Source organism: Mauremys mutica, chromosome 9 (assembly GCF_020497125.1).
Source record: "Mauremys mutica isolate MM-2020 ecotype Southern chromosome 9, ASM2049712v1, whole genome shotgun sequence".
NCBI classification, from domain to species: Eukaryota; Metazoa; Chordata; order Testudines; family Geoemydidae; genus Mauremys; species Mauremys mutica.
Window position 1 is genome coordinate 91,667,276 of NC_059080.1, and position 16,589 is coordinate 91,683,864.

The 16,589-nt window shown below is 41.7% G+C and overlaps 1 protein-coding gene across 2 annotated transcripts in view; it reads left to right on the forward strand.

Moving 5' to 3' along the window:
- The window catches only part of NAALADL2 (N-acetylated alpha-linked acidic dipeptidase like 2), a 907,975-nt gene that overhangs the window by 56,082 nt on the left and 835,304 nt on the right, over positions 1–16,589 (forward strand). Inside the window, exon 1 of one of the 2 annotated variants that reach the window (XM_045031273.1) lies at positions 15,034–15,154. The exons of the other annotated variant lie outside the window; for it this stretch is intronic. The gene's annotated coding sequence lies outside the window, so the exon portion shown is untranslated. Of the gene's footprint in view, positions 1–15,033; positions 15,155–16,589 lie in introns of those variants that run through there. 2 annotated transcript variants of the gene reach the window in all.

Here is a 16,589-nt window from a genome sequence, read left to right on the forward strand (position 1 = left end):
GTAGGCTGGTGGGGTATTATCGATTTAAAAAGGCTTTTATTGGAAAAGTCTGAATAACATAAGAATGTAAATCCTTTCTGGAACTCGAGTTTGAAGAATTATTGGAAACAGTCCTCTGAAGCCGCTGAGCCACCATTGCCATTTCAATACAGTTACATATCTAAGTAGTTATTTTGCTCTTTGCACTTTACTTTGTGCTTTTAGGAATCAAAAGTACAGAATGTATTTTGCTAAAATTACTATGCCAGGACAACTTCAATTGAAATTCTGCTAATGATTCTTTCTATAGCAATTGTATATAGGCTCATAATGACAGAGCTTAAATGTAACCTTACCTGGATGACATATGTTTTCTAGCTTTATGCATTTTCTGTATGTATTTAGTGTTCTGGTGGTAAAGTGCAATGGAAATCATGTATGGTAGCTACAGTTTGTAACAAACAATAATACCAAGAGGAAGTAGGGTGACTAGTCAGCAAGTGTGAAAAATCGGGACAGGGGGTGGAGGGTAATAGGAGCTTGTATAAGGAAAAAGCTCCAAATATCGGGACTGTCCCTATAAAATCAGGACATCTGGTCACCCTAAGAGCAAGATTTATTACTGTATTCCCAATGATTTTCAAGTGCTAAGCAAAAAACCCAACAGCAAGTGTTTGTAGCATTGGGTTATAAACAGTTTCCTGTTAATATACTTGTATCTACTGCATCTACAGTCTTCTGAAAGTTGACCTCTAACAAAGATACATGTGTGTGAGAGTATCATCCATAGAATATATATTTTTTAGAAGGATGGTGTCAAGAGAAAAGTAACTTTATTTGAAATTTTCTCCTTGTTACCAAGAACACCCTATTAAAATGGAAAGAATTTTAGGTCCCAGTCATCCGTTTTGATACATCTAGAACTACTACGGACTGGATTATACACGGTAAACATAATCAGGCTTCTGCTTTGCTATTTGATTTTCATGCTGGTGTGTTTACTTTCTGTACTTCATTCACTTTGGTCAGTGAAAATAACTTGGTTAGTTTCAGTTTTGTTAACAAAAGCAGTAAAATGCTACTATATCTGAAATGCCACATTTGTATATGAATAACTGTCAGTCCTGTTTGTTTAAACTGGGGAAAGGCCCCCGGCTGTTCCTTCCTAATTAAGATTTGACACAAAAGCATCACTTTCACAGTTAGTTTCAGTTTCCCATTCTCATGTACTTGCACAGTGGTGATGTGTTTGGGTTCTCACGGACCCAAGGAATTATATTAAAAAGAAACAGGTTTTGATTAATTAAAATTAAGTACCTAAACCAGATTTGAAAATATTTATATTTAGAATAGTTTCTGTAACTTCCTTTTTTTTGATTCAAGTACTTAACAGTTTAAAACTGTTCTCTTGGACAGACACCCTGGGCTGAGTGCTCAGTACGTCCTTGAGTCCGGACTCTCCAAGAGAGTCATGGTATGATGGAGTGAGCTGCTTACTGTTACTTTCAGTAACTGTAAATTAGGAGAAAATCTGAGATGTGAAGCAGGACTAAGGACAGAAAAGATCTCTCCCAGCACAAAGGCTAATGAAATAGTAATAATCAGACATTGTAAGGTTGATGCACTGATATAATGAATCAGAATCTCTCTCTCTATATATACACACTGATATAATGAATCAGACTACAGTACCTAAGGAAATTGGAAAAAAAATGAGGAGGTGAAAATACCATAATGTACAACACTGTCAATTGTAAACCCAGAAAACATTTGCCTTTTAACATTACAGTAAAATGGTTTTTATGCAAATAGAAATAGAGAAACATAAGAATGTGAATAGAAACACAAGTATTGCTCAGAGAAATCTAGGCAATTCGTCTATGGTGTCCTGAATGGTAGAAAGATCTTGGCAAACTGTGATTTGGCAAATGGGCAGCAGCTCAAACTTTGATATGTGAGTCCCCTAATAAAGTAGTGATATTTAGCCTCACAATATTACCTGGAATTATACTGAAATTGAATTGTCCCAGCCAGTCAGAATGAAGGGGGAGCACTGTAATGTACTGTATAACTCCATGGGTTCCCCCTCTCCACCATATATGCAATTCTCTGAGCTGCAGTTGGTTGTACATAGATGATGTAGTTATTTCTCAGTAACAGTATTGTGCACTTTGAGGAACTCACGATTAGTTGGTGACCATCACTAGCACAAACTAGTCACTTAACACGATGACTGTGGACTAAGTTCTGACTTGGACAATGCATGGGTAAGGGACTCACTGGGAATAACAATTCCCTTAATATCTCTGTACTGGCTACCCAGACCCAAGGGTAATAAGACTAGTCTCTCCCTTGGCCCTCCCTGGAGTGGGTGGGCACGGCATGAACCAGGAAAGGCAAGATGAAAGAGGCTTGGCTCTACCAACCTGTCACTGGCCAGTGCGGCTGAGCCAGTGTGTAGGCCATTAGTAAGTAACTGCCTGCCAGGAGCAAGGAGGGAGAAGAGAGGGAATTGTGACTCAGAGCTATGTCTTTGGTTTAGTGTTTTCTGAGCCCATTCGGGGTATGGTGTAACGTACACACACACCCTTTGCGTAGTGTTTGTCTAAAGTCACAATCTAGCCCTGTCTGGTTATTTTTCAATAATTGTACTCTGGCTATGCAATGTGTATGCTATATGTGGCTGTTCTTACTGGCTGCTAAAATTCCTTTATTCTGGCTGGCTCTTGTACTCGGAATATCCAGGCTGTTTGCTTGCAGTGAAATATGTTCAGCTTTTTCTTAGGCCACGTCTACACTACCCTCGGCGGGTAGTAATCGATCTATCAGGGATCGATTTATCGTGTCTCATCTAGACGCAATAAATCGATCCCCGAATCGACGCCTGTACTCCACCTCAGCAGGAGGAGTAAGCAGCGTCGATGGGGGAGCCGCGGCAGTCGACTTGCCGCTGTGAGGACGGCCAGGTAAGTCGAACTAAGATACTTCAACTTCAGCTATGCTATTCTCGTAGCTGAAGTTGCAAATCTTAGATTGATTTCTCTCCCCCTCCCCCCAGTGTAGACCAGCCCTTAGAGTGAAGAAAAAAAATCCAAAAAGCAATGAAAGTGGATCTGTCCAAGTTCTGAAAGAGGAACTGTTTAAAAAAAATAAAAAATAAATTCTTCAACTTATCTTACTCCTTTTTATCTGTCTTCCCTCCCTGTTTCTAAAACTCAACAGGGTTTTTTTTTTTTTCCTGTGAGAATTGTTGGAATATGTGTCATTTCCATTTATCTTCCTAGTCTTTTTATCCTAATTCACACATGCTATGTAAGCAAATAAATAAATAAAATAAAATGTACAGCTCTTCTGGGGAGAAGAGGTTGCTTCATGGTAGGAAAAGAAAGGAACAGAAGAAGGGAAATAAAAGAGGAGAAAGTGGAAAGGGGGATGATGAGGATGTGACACTGGCAGACCATGTGCTAGCTCTTGCCAAGGCTTTAGGCCTCAGCTGAGCACTGACAAATTCGTTGCTGGAAACTAGTCCTGCTTGCCTGTGTGTTAGTATGGTTAACATGGGTATTGGACTTAAAGCAATGTGTTTAGACTTTATGAAATGCCTGTAATTTGCTACATGTATTAATCCTCCTTATAATGTCTGTATCCCATGCTATAAGATAATGCTGAAGTGTTTGTGCTATAGCTGTAAAATGTTTGTTTGAACTATGTAGCTCGCCAAACAAGGAAAAACTGTACCTTGTGCAAAATGCTAAATCCCTATGAAAGGTGTTACCTCTTGCCCATCAGGAAGGATTATCAAAACTAAATGGGCCATTGTGGGATATCACAGTACAAAGATTTTGCTAATTGCCCCTGCACACCCATGAAGAGGCTACCTGCAAAAGGGCTCGTCCCATTAGCGAGAATGCTGGAAGAAGGAAATAAAGATGGCTGACAAGAACATTTTTCATCTCTCTTTTACTGTTTAGACTCTGACAGGGCTGCAGCTACAGAACAGAAGCAGAGATCTCCAGGGTCAACGTAGGTTAGCCCCAAAAGACGTTCAGTGCTGACAGATTATTACAACTCTGTCATTTTATGGAATCATAGACTGTAACTCGTGTGTGTGTGTGTGTGTGTGTGTGTATTTGCCTGCTTTAACCTGTAAATAACTCTCTCATTTCTTTTTTCCTACTTTCTTTAACTTGCTGGCAAGAATGTTGTGGGAGACCGTATCAAAAGCTTTGCTAAAGTCAAGGAATAACACATCTACTGCTTTCCCCTCATCCACGGAGCCAGTTATCTCCGCATAGAAGGCAATTAGGTTAGTCAGGTATGACTTGCCCTCGGTGAATCCATGCTGGCTATTCCTGATCACTTTCCTCTTCTCTAATTTTGGCATGATTTTTGTTGTAAATGACCATCTGTTACGTCATCCAGCCTGCCTGGGTGGCAATACAGATTGGAATGTACAAGGGGACTGTCTGTGACTGATATAGTGCTTTGGCAGTTCACACTTGTTACTGGGTTGGTGAAATCTAACTGTAGAACATATAACCAGTTTGGGATTTCCATTCTGCTTTTTGACACTCTGCTCTGAGGTTGGCACTCAGTCGTGAACCACTCCAGACTGTGTGACAGAGGAGATGGGGAAGGAAGAGCCAGAAGGATTTAACTTTTACTTTTGGGTTGCTTCATGACCCTGTTTGTTTTTGTTTTTTTTCTCCTGATCCTTTAAAATGGCAATATTGAATTAATTATTCTGTTAATAAGACCTTGAGGGTCATGGTTAAAATAGAGCCAGATTCTGCCACTCTCATTCACGGGGAGTAGCATCTTGCTCCATGAATGACCTTTGACTTCAGTGGGACCACCCATGAAATAGGGTACTGTTCAACATGAGATAAGGGTATCGGAATCTGGCCCTTAGTAATAGCCATATATATTTCAGCCTAAATAACTCCTTGGCATTCACATATAAAGATTGTTGCCTATAACCCCCTTGAATCCATTTGGTCTCTGAAGCAATTAAAAACTAAACAGGACTTATCCTCAAGTTACTGTTATAATAACTTGCTTCATCCAACCAGCTTTGTCTTTTGTATCTTCCAGAAACTTTATAGATGCTTTTATCAGTAACATCACTTCAAGTGTTGTAGCAATATTCATAGGAACAAGGGCACTTAAACAGAAGCTCTCCATAAAGCTTACCCTCAGCAGCGCTAACAGCCATTTTCCAGTTACTTGTCTGTGTGGTTGAATGAGCTGAGTTCAGGTAATTTGCATTTCAAAGAGTAACCAGGTGTAATGGGTCTTCATTCTTCATTGTGAAATGGTGGTCAGGTCCAAGCCACTGAATTGTTCTAGGGTTGTGACTCGGAAAGGGAAAATTGCTAAATCACTTGGTTAGTTGATCACCATGACATTATTGCCTCAAGTCGTTGCACATTTAATAATGTCCAAACAGATTAACCATCAAAAAACAAACTGTGAAGCAACTTTAATGGAGAAATGTTTGGTTTATTTTCTTAAAAGCTGAAGGTTAAGGGGTAGAGGGTGAGGGTGCTATCACACTGGCTCTTAGGTGCTAATACAAGCTTTGACTTAATAAGGTCAAAATGAATAGTGACTTGAATTGGGAGGTGGAGGGACTTATCTGTGGTGAATACATTTCCCTGATGGGCATATTAGCAGGATAATCTAGAGAGGTGTAAGTGGAAGCATTAGTGGTACAGCTAAAGCACTGCAGCTCTGCTTCTGTAGCATCTGTAGTGTAGACATGTCCTTAGAATCTTAGATTGTGATCTCTTTGGGACAGGGACTTCCTTTGGATGTGTACAGTATTCAGCACTATAGACACTGTTAACCAATTAGGGCCCCTAGGAACTATTACAATGCAAATAATTGGCTGGGGTTTTCAAAGGAGCTCAGATTTCATTGATTTTTTTCACTGGATTTGGGTGTGGAACTCCCATAGGCCTTGTCTACATGGTAAATGCAACCAAAATAACTAAATGGGCTGTAATTCACATCTTCCATTATTTTGCTTCAAGTTTGTGTGTGGATGCTCTCATTTTGGAATAAGAGTGCCCTATTTTGAAAGAATGTAATTGAGTAGAATAGGGAATGATTTTGAAATGGAGCACGCTTATTCCAAAATAATAATGTCCACACAGAGACTTGAACTGCTGTAAAAAAGGCATGAATTGCAATTGATTTAGTTATTTTGGTTCCCTTATGCTGCTTTGAAAATCTCAGTGAAAATTAAGAATGGCTGAGCATCACTCGCCTCCCCCCACACCGCTAAAAATGGGGTGACATCTTGGCCCCACTGAAGTCAGTGACAAAATTCTCATAAATAGTACTCGTGCTCAATTACTTTGGGAAAGGTTCTCTAATTTTAGTATGTAGATGTAATTAAGATTTTACCATCTGTAAAAACTTGAATTGCAAAAGGCAAAGGAAGATTGTGGTGGCATAGCGTGTCATTCTAAAATGATATATAAGGCAAACAGCATTTTGCAAATATAAATGTGATGATATTTTAAAGTTGTATCTCTCTATTTCTGCAGGGCATAATAAGTAATTAAAGAGGACCATAACATAATCCTTTAGTATTGCATATTAATTCCAGAGAGGAATGAATTAATCTTTTCTGACTGCGTAGTAATTTACAGATCACCATGGTAATACTGTAGGGCTATAAAATAATCCTGTAGAACAACATATAGGTTTTCTAGATGGCATATTTATGTAATAAAACTCCTGAAGGGCTGCACTGTGTCTCAGTGATGATTTGGTTGAAGCAAACTGGAAGTGAAAGTATTTGTCTTAGAATTTAAAATTGACGAAAAATGTTGTGTACTTTTGCCTTAAAGGAAATATGAGGAAAATACACTTTTGCTCAGTGGTGATTGAAGAGTACTAGAGATTCTGTGCCAAGACAAAAAATATATTTTTCATGACAGATGGTTGTGAGTTTTGGCAGCCACTGTAAACTAATATAACTATAGAGTCCTACAAGGAAAATCATTAAAAAAAATGTAGATTAACAAAATCAAAGGGCCATGTGTCTGTGTCCAGAGCAGGATGAAGATCTAAATACATGTACCTTGACTAAACAATATAAAGATGGCTTGATATTTTAAATGGAAAAACAAGGCACCAGTGTGGGATTTGGAGTAGGGGAGTATTTTGGTGTGGGGGAGGGATCTGGGCATGGAAGGATTTTTGACAACATGTGAGGGAAAGAGACTAGAGGGTTTGATCCTCTTTCTTGCACCTCACCCAAACAGTCCCTTTCTTGGTTAGAATAAAAAGATCATGTTAAAATAATGAACAAATGGAAACAATGAAGCACCTGATCTCCCTATGGACTCACCAGTTCCGGTCTTGCCCAGGGTCAGAGAGTTCGTGCTTCAAAGTAGCGCAGGCTTTACATGTAGATAAGTTCTGGCAGAGATTTGGGGAGATGTCACCGAGGGTATGTCTGCACAGCAGCTAGACACCTGGGGCTGCCTTGTGCCAACCAACTCAGGCTCGTGGGGCTCAGGCTGTGGGGTTTTTCATTGCTGTGTAGACTTCCACCTGGCGCCTGGGTTCTAGGACCCTGTGAGATGGCAGGGTCCTAGAGCTTGGGCTCTAGCCTGAGCCTGGAAGTCTACATAACAATGAAATAGACCCTCAGCCCAAGCCTCTTGAGTCTGAGTTGGCTGGCGTGGGCCAACTGCAGGTTTGTCTTTCCTGTGGAGACATACTCAGGCCGAAGGCGGTGAGGATGGTGTCAACTTGAGACCGGCCTGAGGAGGAATAGTCCTTAAGGCACATATGCACTCAGCCTCCCTGCTTTCAGTTTCATCTGCTCCACTGGACATATGGCTCCTTCTTCAGGTGGCCAATCTGCTGAGTTCCACCAAAGCTTGGACAAAATGGATGGGAACACAGGCATTCCTGGTTTCTACAAGCTTATTTTATGTTAACTATCTGCAGTGATGAGCTGCCAAAATCTTAACAACCGGTTCCCTATAAAAAGTTTTGATTTAAGGGAGGGAAGCGGGGGAGGGGCGGGGGGAGACATACTCATGGGGCCGGGGGCCCCTGCAGGGCCTGGGGAAAATTGCCCCCCCCCAACGGCCCTGGAGCTTGCAGCGCCCCCCCCCCCTTACCTTGTCTGCAGCTCAAAGCAGCAGGACAACTCAGGAGCTCAGCTGAGCTACCCAGCTGATGCCGGCGGCTGGCCATGCTGCAGCTGGGGGGAAACAGGGGAGGGGCTGGGGGAACCTCAGCCTCCCCAGCTGGGAATCCTGGGAGCAACAGGATGGTCCGGCCCGCGGACCGGAGTTCTTTGCCCACCCCCTGGCCCTTTAACAACCGGTTCTCCACGGAGGTCTAATTTTAGCAACCGGTTCTTGGGAACTGGTGGGAACTGGCTCCAGCTCACCACTGACTATCTGCAAATATTTACAGGAAAGAGAGAGACTCCAAAAAGGGGGAGGAGTGGTTTTAGGCTGCCAGATTTATCACCCAATGCAAAAAGAAGATGGTTTGTTGGCTACTCTCTTGCACAATTATGGTACTTACAGCGTATAGAAGTATTGCATTATCAGGCTATGGGTTTTGCTTGGTCTCTTGGCAAGTCCATAGGTGAGATTTGCCTTGCTGTTCAGGGGCTGCAGAACCAGGCTTGTAAATTGTGCACTGATGTCTGGGCAGCAATGAAAGGATTGCTTTATGGCGAACTGTTATGCAGAGCCAGCAGAGAGAGTGTATAAAAATCATAATTCCCCACCCGCCTTTTTTAGCCTCTCCAAGGGCTTGTCTACACTTAAAATGCTTCAGCAGCACTGTTGTAGCACTTCAATGAAGTTGCTGCCTATGCCAGCCAGAGGTCTTCTCCCGTCGGCATACCTGTTCCACCTCCCTGAGAAGCGCTAACTAGGTCAACAGGAGCTCCTCCTCCCCCGCACTGCCCCTCTTAAATCGAGGCAAGCGTTCCTGGTGAGGATGCGCACCACTGACAGAAGAAGGGTAGTGTGGCCATGGAAAAACTGCAGTAATTACTGTGGTGGCTGTAAGTCAACCTAACAAACGTTGACTTAATCGTGTAGCGTAGACTTGTCCTAGGTACTAAAAGGCTGTTGTGCTAATGTGTCCTAGTGGGACCTGCTCTAGGGTTCAAAGGGAGTTCAGTTTCAGGACACATTTACTCCTAGGTGTCTAGGAAGTCTGGCAACAAACGTATTAATCGCAGTAGTGTATTTTATGACGTGGTCACTAGGATCCGGACGGAGACCAGCAATTTATTTCTCATATACTGCTGAATGACCATTAGACAGTGTAATGAGTCATTACTAATGAGTTTCATTTACTGCTGGCCTGGGCCAGTGAAAGGGTCTTTTTAATCCCATTTCCAGTCACCTGGACCGCCAACTCCCCTGTGTTACACTAATATTTTTAGCTGATTCAGAGTGATTCTAGTAAAGTGGTAGAACTGAATTGTTAATGAGTCCTTTAAATGTCACTTCATCAAATCAGGTTTCCTCCCAGAAGGGTAAACTGGAAGTTGGGAGCCATCATAAAATCCTGGTGTAATTTGGTATGTGTAATTGCCTTGCTTCTTGTGTCAAATTGATTTAAGATTCATTCTAACTCCCTCTATCTTTTTTTTAATTTGCTTAGTACATTTTGGAAGCCAGATCAGTGGATACTCTAACATGTAGCATGAGAAAAAGTGATTTTTTTTCCTTCTCTTTAACTCCCTGCCTTGTCAAACTTTATTCTCTTCTGTTTCACACAGAACACTGAAACCTGCTGTGGATTGGAAAGGTTAGTTATTCCCTTGACTGTTACACAGGATATGACTCGTAAAGCCAAACCATGTATCCAGCAAATATGCACAATAGGCTTGATCCTGCTCGTTGCAGTGTTTTCCACTGAGTTCAAGGGGAGCAGGATCAGAGCCTGTGTAATATGGCGTGTGCTCTTGCCCTCAGATTGACACAACTGGTCTATAATCCCACACTGTGACTCTGCTCGTGCCTGGCCCTTGTGTAGGTGCACAGTAAAGGACTGGGCAGGGTGTAATAAGCCTTCCTTAAGCTGTGTGTCACCTATGTCAAGGTCTGGCAGGGAGGTTACCTCTCTACTCCCTTAGGGAGTTTTGGATGGATGAGGCAGGAATGGCCATGTGACAGAGTGGGAGTAGACTCATCACTCTGTAAGCTTCCCTGCAGTGGCTAAATTGGGGAGATAATTGGTTAAGGACTGGGTGATTAACCAGTTAACTAGAAGATTCAGCTCATCATCTGGGAATGGTTAAAAGGGAGACAGAAGGGAAGGCTGGAAGGAAGGGCAAAGAAACCCAGGTTCTCAGAGAGGTGAGATCTGTTCCCCCTCTCACCCTGTGCTTAGGGAGTAGGTAGAAGCTTGGGGAAAGCCTTATGCAGTGGGGACAGGAACCTGTATAAGGGCTTGGCTACACTTACAAATTTGCAGCGCTGCAGCAGGGTGTGAAAACACACCCTCTGCAGCGCTGCAAATTGCGGCGCTACAAAGCGCCAGTGTAGTCAAAGCCCCAGCGCTGGGAGCCGCGCTCCCAGCGCTGTCCGTTATTCCCCACAGGGAAGTGGAGTACGGACAGCGCTGGGAGAGTTTTCTCCCAGCGCTGGTGCTTTGATTACACTTAGCGCTTCAAAGCGCTGCCGCGGCAGCGCTTTGAAATGCAAGTGTAGCCAAAGCCTAAGATGTTGTAAATAAAGCAGGTGGTGTTGAACCTACAGAGGAGTGTGAGGACTGGTTGAAAAATGAAATGCATGGGGAAGGAGAGCTCGCCTTGTGACAGTCTCCTGTGCCTGCAGGCAAGAGCAAGTAACCCACCACCTAAGACTTAAAACAGTTCCTTTGATCATACCACATTACATCCAGCCTTCTGCTTCAAGCAATATAGGACAATCAGTATTTGGTCTGTTAATTGACAAATGCCAGTGGGCACTGTGCAAGAACAAGTCCGTATATTTGTGACTGTTGAATAGTTTTTTTTCTGATATTAATTTTTAGGACTAAAGGCAAGCGTAGAGGAAGAAGACTAATAAATGTTTGTGCTTGGGCTGTAGTTTGGAAAAATCACAGCATTTAGCAGCCTAAAGTCTCACAAGGAAAAAGAAAAAACCTAACAATCTTCATTTTTGCCTCCTGCTGTCTCTCCCACAGGGAAGAAATGGAGAGGCAATTGAAGGGAAAAATGGAAGTGAGGGCTTTTTTTTATTATTATTATTCCTCAAATGCTGTGTCTTTTAAAGTTACACTAGTGCTTCTTTCAGAGCACTCCTCTCACTTTCACAGAGGTAAATGCCATTTCCAGCTGGAGATGGGAGTACATATATTTATTTTGGGCAACTGAAACTCTAGTGATAATTTGCTGTTTGAAAAGTTGGGGACTGGGGGAGGTGGAAGTGTCCATCAACTTCAGATCTAGTTCATAACACCTGTTATCCAAAAACTTCTCAGACATTGGTCTTTAAACTATTTGTCAAGGCAACTGCACCTGTGTTCCCCCTCTATGGACTAGCAAAGACACCCACTCTTAGGCTTCTGCTCCCCAGGCATTGCTTCTCTTGGGCAGAGAAATATGTCTTTCTCCCTTCTGACTGTGGTATTTCCAGGCTGCACAGACCCTGCCTACAGTGTGAATTCCCCACCATGTCCAATAGCATAAATAGGCCTGCTTTACTTTTCTCCTCAGAGATGGTAATTGCCACAATTAGCACACAGTTCTTTCTAAGGGCTTGGCTACACTTACAAATTTGCAGCGCTGCAGCAGGGTGTGAAAACACACCCTCTGCAGCGCTGCAAATTGCGGCACTACAAAGCGCCAGTGTAGTCAAAGCCCCAGCGCTGGGAGCCGCGCTCCCAGCGCTGTCCGTTATTCCCCACAGGGAAGTGGAGTACAGACAGCGCTGGGAGAGATTTCTCCCAGCGCTGGTGCTTTGACTACACTTAGCGCTTCAAAGCGCGCAGCGCTTTGAAGTGTAAGTGTAGCCAAAGCCTAAGCAAGGATATTTATTCTGGAGGTAAAAGCATTGCAGAGAAAAAATATTAAAATAACAGCAGAACCTACTCCCTCGCTAACAAGTTTTCCAGAGATCACCTCAGCCCCCCTAAGGGCTCTGGCTGGTGATCAGTCCTTCAAACCCCACCAAAGGGGTTTTCTGTGGTTACAAGTTCATAACCCCTTTGGCTCAGAAAAAGTAACCCTCATGAGTCAGAGTTATTCCTTTATTCTGTTTGAGCCTTTTGATCCTGGGAGATGGTAATTTGTAGACAAAGTTCCCCTCCTCAGGGCAAAGCTTCAAAAGATCAGGTTCAGAGGTGGGTATTTGCATTTCCCTCCTTCCCTGTATTTCCTAGGAAAACTAGTCAACTAACAGTTCATTCTTAGCTTAGCCCATTGTTTAAGAGAGTCTGTTGAAGTGCATAATGCGTCCCAAGATTTACTTTAGTTATGTCAGTTATGTCTCCTAAACAAGTTGCATGCAATCCCACAAAAACACAGATACTTTCCTTTTAATTCAATGAGCTCTTGAGATATTGAAACTTAATTTAAAAGGTTTAACATAATTCAGTAAGGTTTGTCCAGGATATTGCCGGAAATCACCATCTCTGTCACATTTATACATGTGGTATTTTATATCTGTGTATCTAAACATTTATTCTTATACAATATACTGTTTTTCCAAATATAAAGCAATCTTACTGTTGTATTTGGCTTTTGTAGCATATCTGATGATGACTTCTGCCTCTTTCTCAGAAGGAATTTTGCCATTGATTTTAATAGTATCAGGCCTGCAGACTGGTTTAGCAGGAAGGGAATTAGGAAATGATCAGCAATAGCTTGACCAATTAATAAATTGCATTCAAATCAGTTTAGTTAATGAACTTTTTAAAATCGTGTTTATGAGATGTGGCTACAATGCTGTCATTTTCTAGGATTACTATTAAAACATCTTAATATTAAATGTCTTACTAAACATCTTACTAGACATTACATCTTACATCTTACTAAAACATCTTTCTTACTATTACTATTAAAACTTGCATGGATTTCAGTGGGACCATGATTTGCTCCAATGAGGTTTTTTTATATATGTAAATATACAGTGTTGCCCAAAGCAAAATATTTCACAATCCTAGTATGAACATTTTAATTACTTTACTTCTCAATGCATCAAGGAAGAGAGCTCATATCCAGTGAAGCAAATATTTTGCACCTGCTTTTATTTTCACAAAAGTTAATTGTACCAGTATCAACATACTTTCAGAAAACTATAACCAAGAAATGATGGCCCAATTTGTAAAAATCTGCATAATATGAAGACAAAATCTCCATTAGAAGAACTATAAGCTTTCAGCATCAAGAGTTAGGCTATCTAGGGCTTGCAAAAAACTGAATATGGGCCTCATGACTAAATCTATTGTTCAGACCATTTTCTATCATGCAAATATAGGCAAATAGGACATTCTTGTGCAAACTGCTCCAGCAGCGCTTAGAAGCCTCTTTCTACAACCTCTACATGGTACTACAATTGCCAGTATTTTAAAAGGGATACGGAAAATAGATCTTGTCAAACTAACGCGGTATCTTCTTTTGATGAGATTGCAGGTTTGGTTTGGTGTCCACAATTCAAGAAGGACATTGATAAATTGTAAAGGGTTCAGAGAAGAGCAAGAAGAATGATTAAAGGATTAGAAAACATGTTTTATAATGATAGATTTGAGCTCAGTCTATTTAGCTTAACAAAGAAGAAGTTAAGTGGTGACTTGATTAGTCCGTAAGTACCTACATGGGGAACAAGTATTTGATAATGGGCTCTTCTGTCTAGTAGAGAGAGGTATGACCTGATTCAATAGCAGGAGGTTGAAGCTAGATGAATTCAGACTGGAAATAAAGTGTAATTTTTTACAGTGAGGGAAATAACCACTGGAACAATTTACTAAGGGTTGAGGTGGATGCACCATCACTGGCAACTTTTAAATCAAGATTGGATGTTTTCTCTAAAAGATATCCTGTTGGAATTGTTTTAGTGGAGTTTTATGGCCTATGTTATACAAGAAGACATACTAGATGATCACAGTGCTCCCTTGTGGCCTTGGAATCTATGAAAGTACTGCTGCCACTTCTTCCCCTCTCAGCTATGTACTGGTATGCTCTTGTTAGAATGACTTGCATCTGCAATCTTTTCAAAGCACTTCAAGCCAAGTGTTGCCAACTTTGTAAACGTCGGAGAACTTATGGACTTTCAGTAAATAAGGGTGATCTTATGAGGAGCGTTATTATTTTCCTGGGCTGCATGTGTTCTTTTTACAATGTATACCTACCTCTCTTTCTAGAAAAAGGATTTCTCATCCTAGACAATAATTACTTTTTCATCAACATATATAATGCATGCAGTACGCATAATGGAATCAGGGCTGGGGCTAGGCACCAGCTAAGAAAGCAGGTGCCTGGGGTGGCACTCTGTCCGTCGTGGGGGCGGCACTCTGACTTTTTTTTTCTTTCCCCTTTGGCGGCAGCCTTTTCTTTCATCTTTGGCGGCAATTTGACGGCAGCTTTTTCATTTCTTCTTTGGTGGCAGTTCGGTGGCAGCTTTTTCATTTCTTCTTCTTCTTCAGCAGCAGCTTTTTTTTTTTCTTTGCTTCACCGCTTGGGGTGGCAAAAAAGGCAGAGCTGGCCCTGAATGGAATAATGCAGTTTATAAAAAAAAAAAAAAAGTAGGTATCATTAAAAAAACAGGTAAAATCCTTTTGTGAGTTGCAAATCATTTCATTAGTAGACCAGTTTGCACATGGACCTAATAACTTTTTAAATGCATTGTGTAACATCTGTTGAATTCTCTTTTGTAATTACAAAACTCATGGTTCAACTTCGCAAAATGCCCCAACAAAGTTTTTAGAAAATGAAATGTGCTCTATGCCAATGCACCCCACAATTTCTCTCAATGGGAAAAGTTGTTCTTTCTTTTCTCTGGAATATCAGCGTAACAATAACCTGTTATTTTGCCAGTTCCTTCCTGGATACTTTGAACCTCCTTCTCCTTCTCCACACTGCTGCTGCTGGCTCCCTCTCTTCACTTATCCACTATGCTTCTGCCTCAATGACACAAGTAGAGAAGGAGGCTTGGACAGCACATGAGCTGAGGTAGAATGAATGGAAACTTGTGAAATGGAGTGGGATTGGGGACCACACTGACTACCATTTCCAGAAACGCAGAGGAGAGGATTCACCTACTACTTCTGCCCACTGAAGGGAGAAATGGGGAGATGATGCCTGGCATTACAGTTTTCCATTTATGCCATAATAAACACTATAACCTTTTGTTTATAGCAGTGATGAGCAACCTGCGGCCCACAAGCCGCATGCCACCTTTCAGGGTAATCAGCTGGCAGGCTGCAAGACAGTTTGTTTATATTTGCATAGCCGGCTGCAGCTCCCAGTGGCCACAGTTCTCCGTTCCAGGCCAATGGGAGCTGCAGGAAGCGGCGCGGGCCACAGGGATGTGCTGGCTGCTACTTCCCGCAGCTCCCATTGCCTGGGAATGGCAAACCACGGCCACTGGGAGCTGCAGGTGGCTGGGCAAATGTAAGCAAACTGTCTCGCGGCCCGCTAGCAGATTACCTTGATGGGCGGCAGGTGGCCTGCGGGCCGCAGGTTGCCCACCACAGGTTTATAGATATCAGTTTTTCAACAGCTCTATCGCTTCCCTCAATCAGACGTGAAAAGCCCATTACATTTCTCTTTGTTTCATATTTCACTCATTCAGATTTTTTCCTAAACCTCAGGGCAGCTGGAGCTTTACAGATACAAATATTTTACTGATTTGTCTCCATGTGATGCCTTAGCTATTCACTCTCCACCCTCTGCAAGAAGAAATATCTGTTCAGTTGTTTTTACAGCTTCTTTATGACAGGCATTTCAGATGTCTACTGCTGAAATACTAAAACCGTCTCCCTAGATTAAGGACACTATTTTTGAAGTCTGTCGCATTATAGAATGCAGTTGGTTGTCTTACTAAAGATGATGGCCTCCCATTGAAATGAGAACATAATTATTTTTACCTTTCTCAGGACATGGAACAAACGATTACTTAAACCTTTCCATAGAGGTATTATACCTAACAAGTTCTCTTGAGAGAGATGGCAGCAAAGCTGCTAAGATATCAGCTGAAATACCGAATGGCTATGCTCCCAAGAGTTTGCTTAAATTTGAAAGTAGGTAGGAACTGTGAAGAAATGTATTGCAATCTGATAAAGAAGCTGTAACATAACTCCAGTGGTTTCAGCAGCAGTAATAAATAGGTATAAAACCACATATTACCCTAGAATATAGGTAACATCATAAAGCACTTGTAACAAAGTTGCTTACTTTATATTCATACTCTGCATTTCTGCTCCCATGTCGTGTCTTGTTGAGCTCAGTTAATATTGTAATCCCTTTGAGGAAGGGGCCGTGACTTTATTCATTGTGTAAAAGGCAGTGCCCACCCATCATGCTGTTTACAAATGTTAAGTAATAATATGTTAAATGTGAAAAGTATATTGTCTTGAAACAATAGTCCAATAATATGACATAAAAC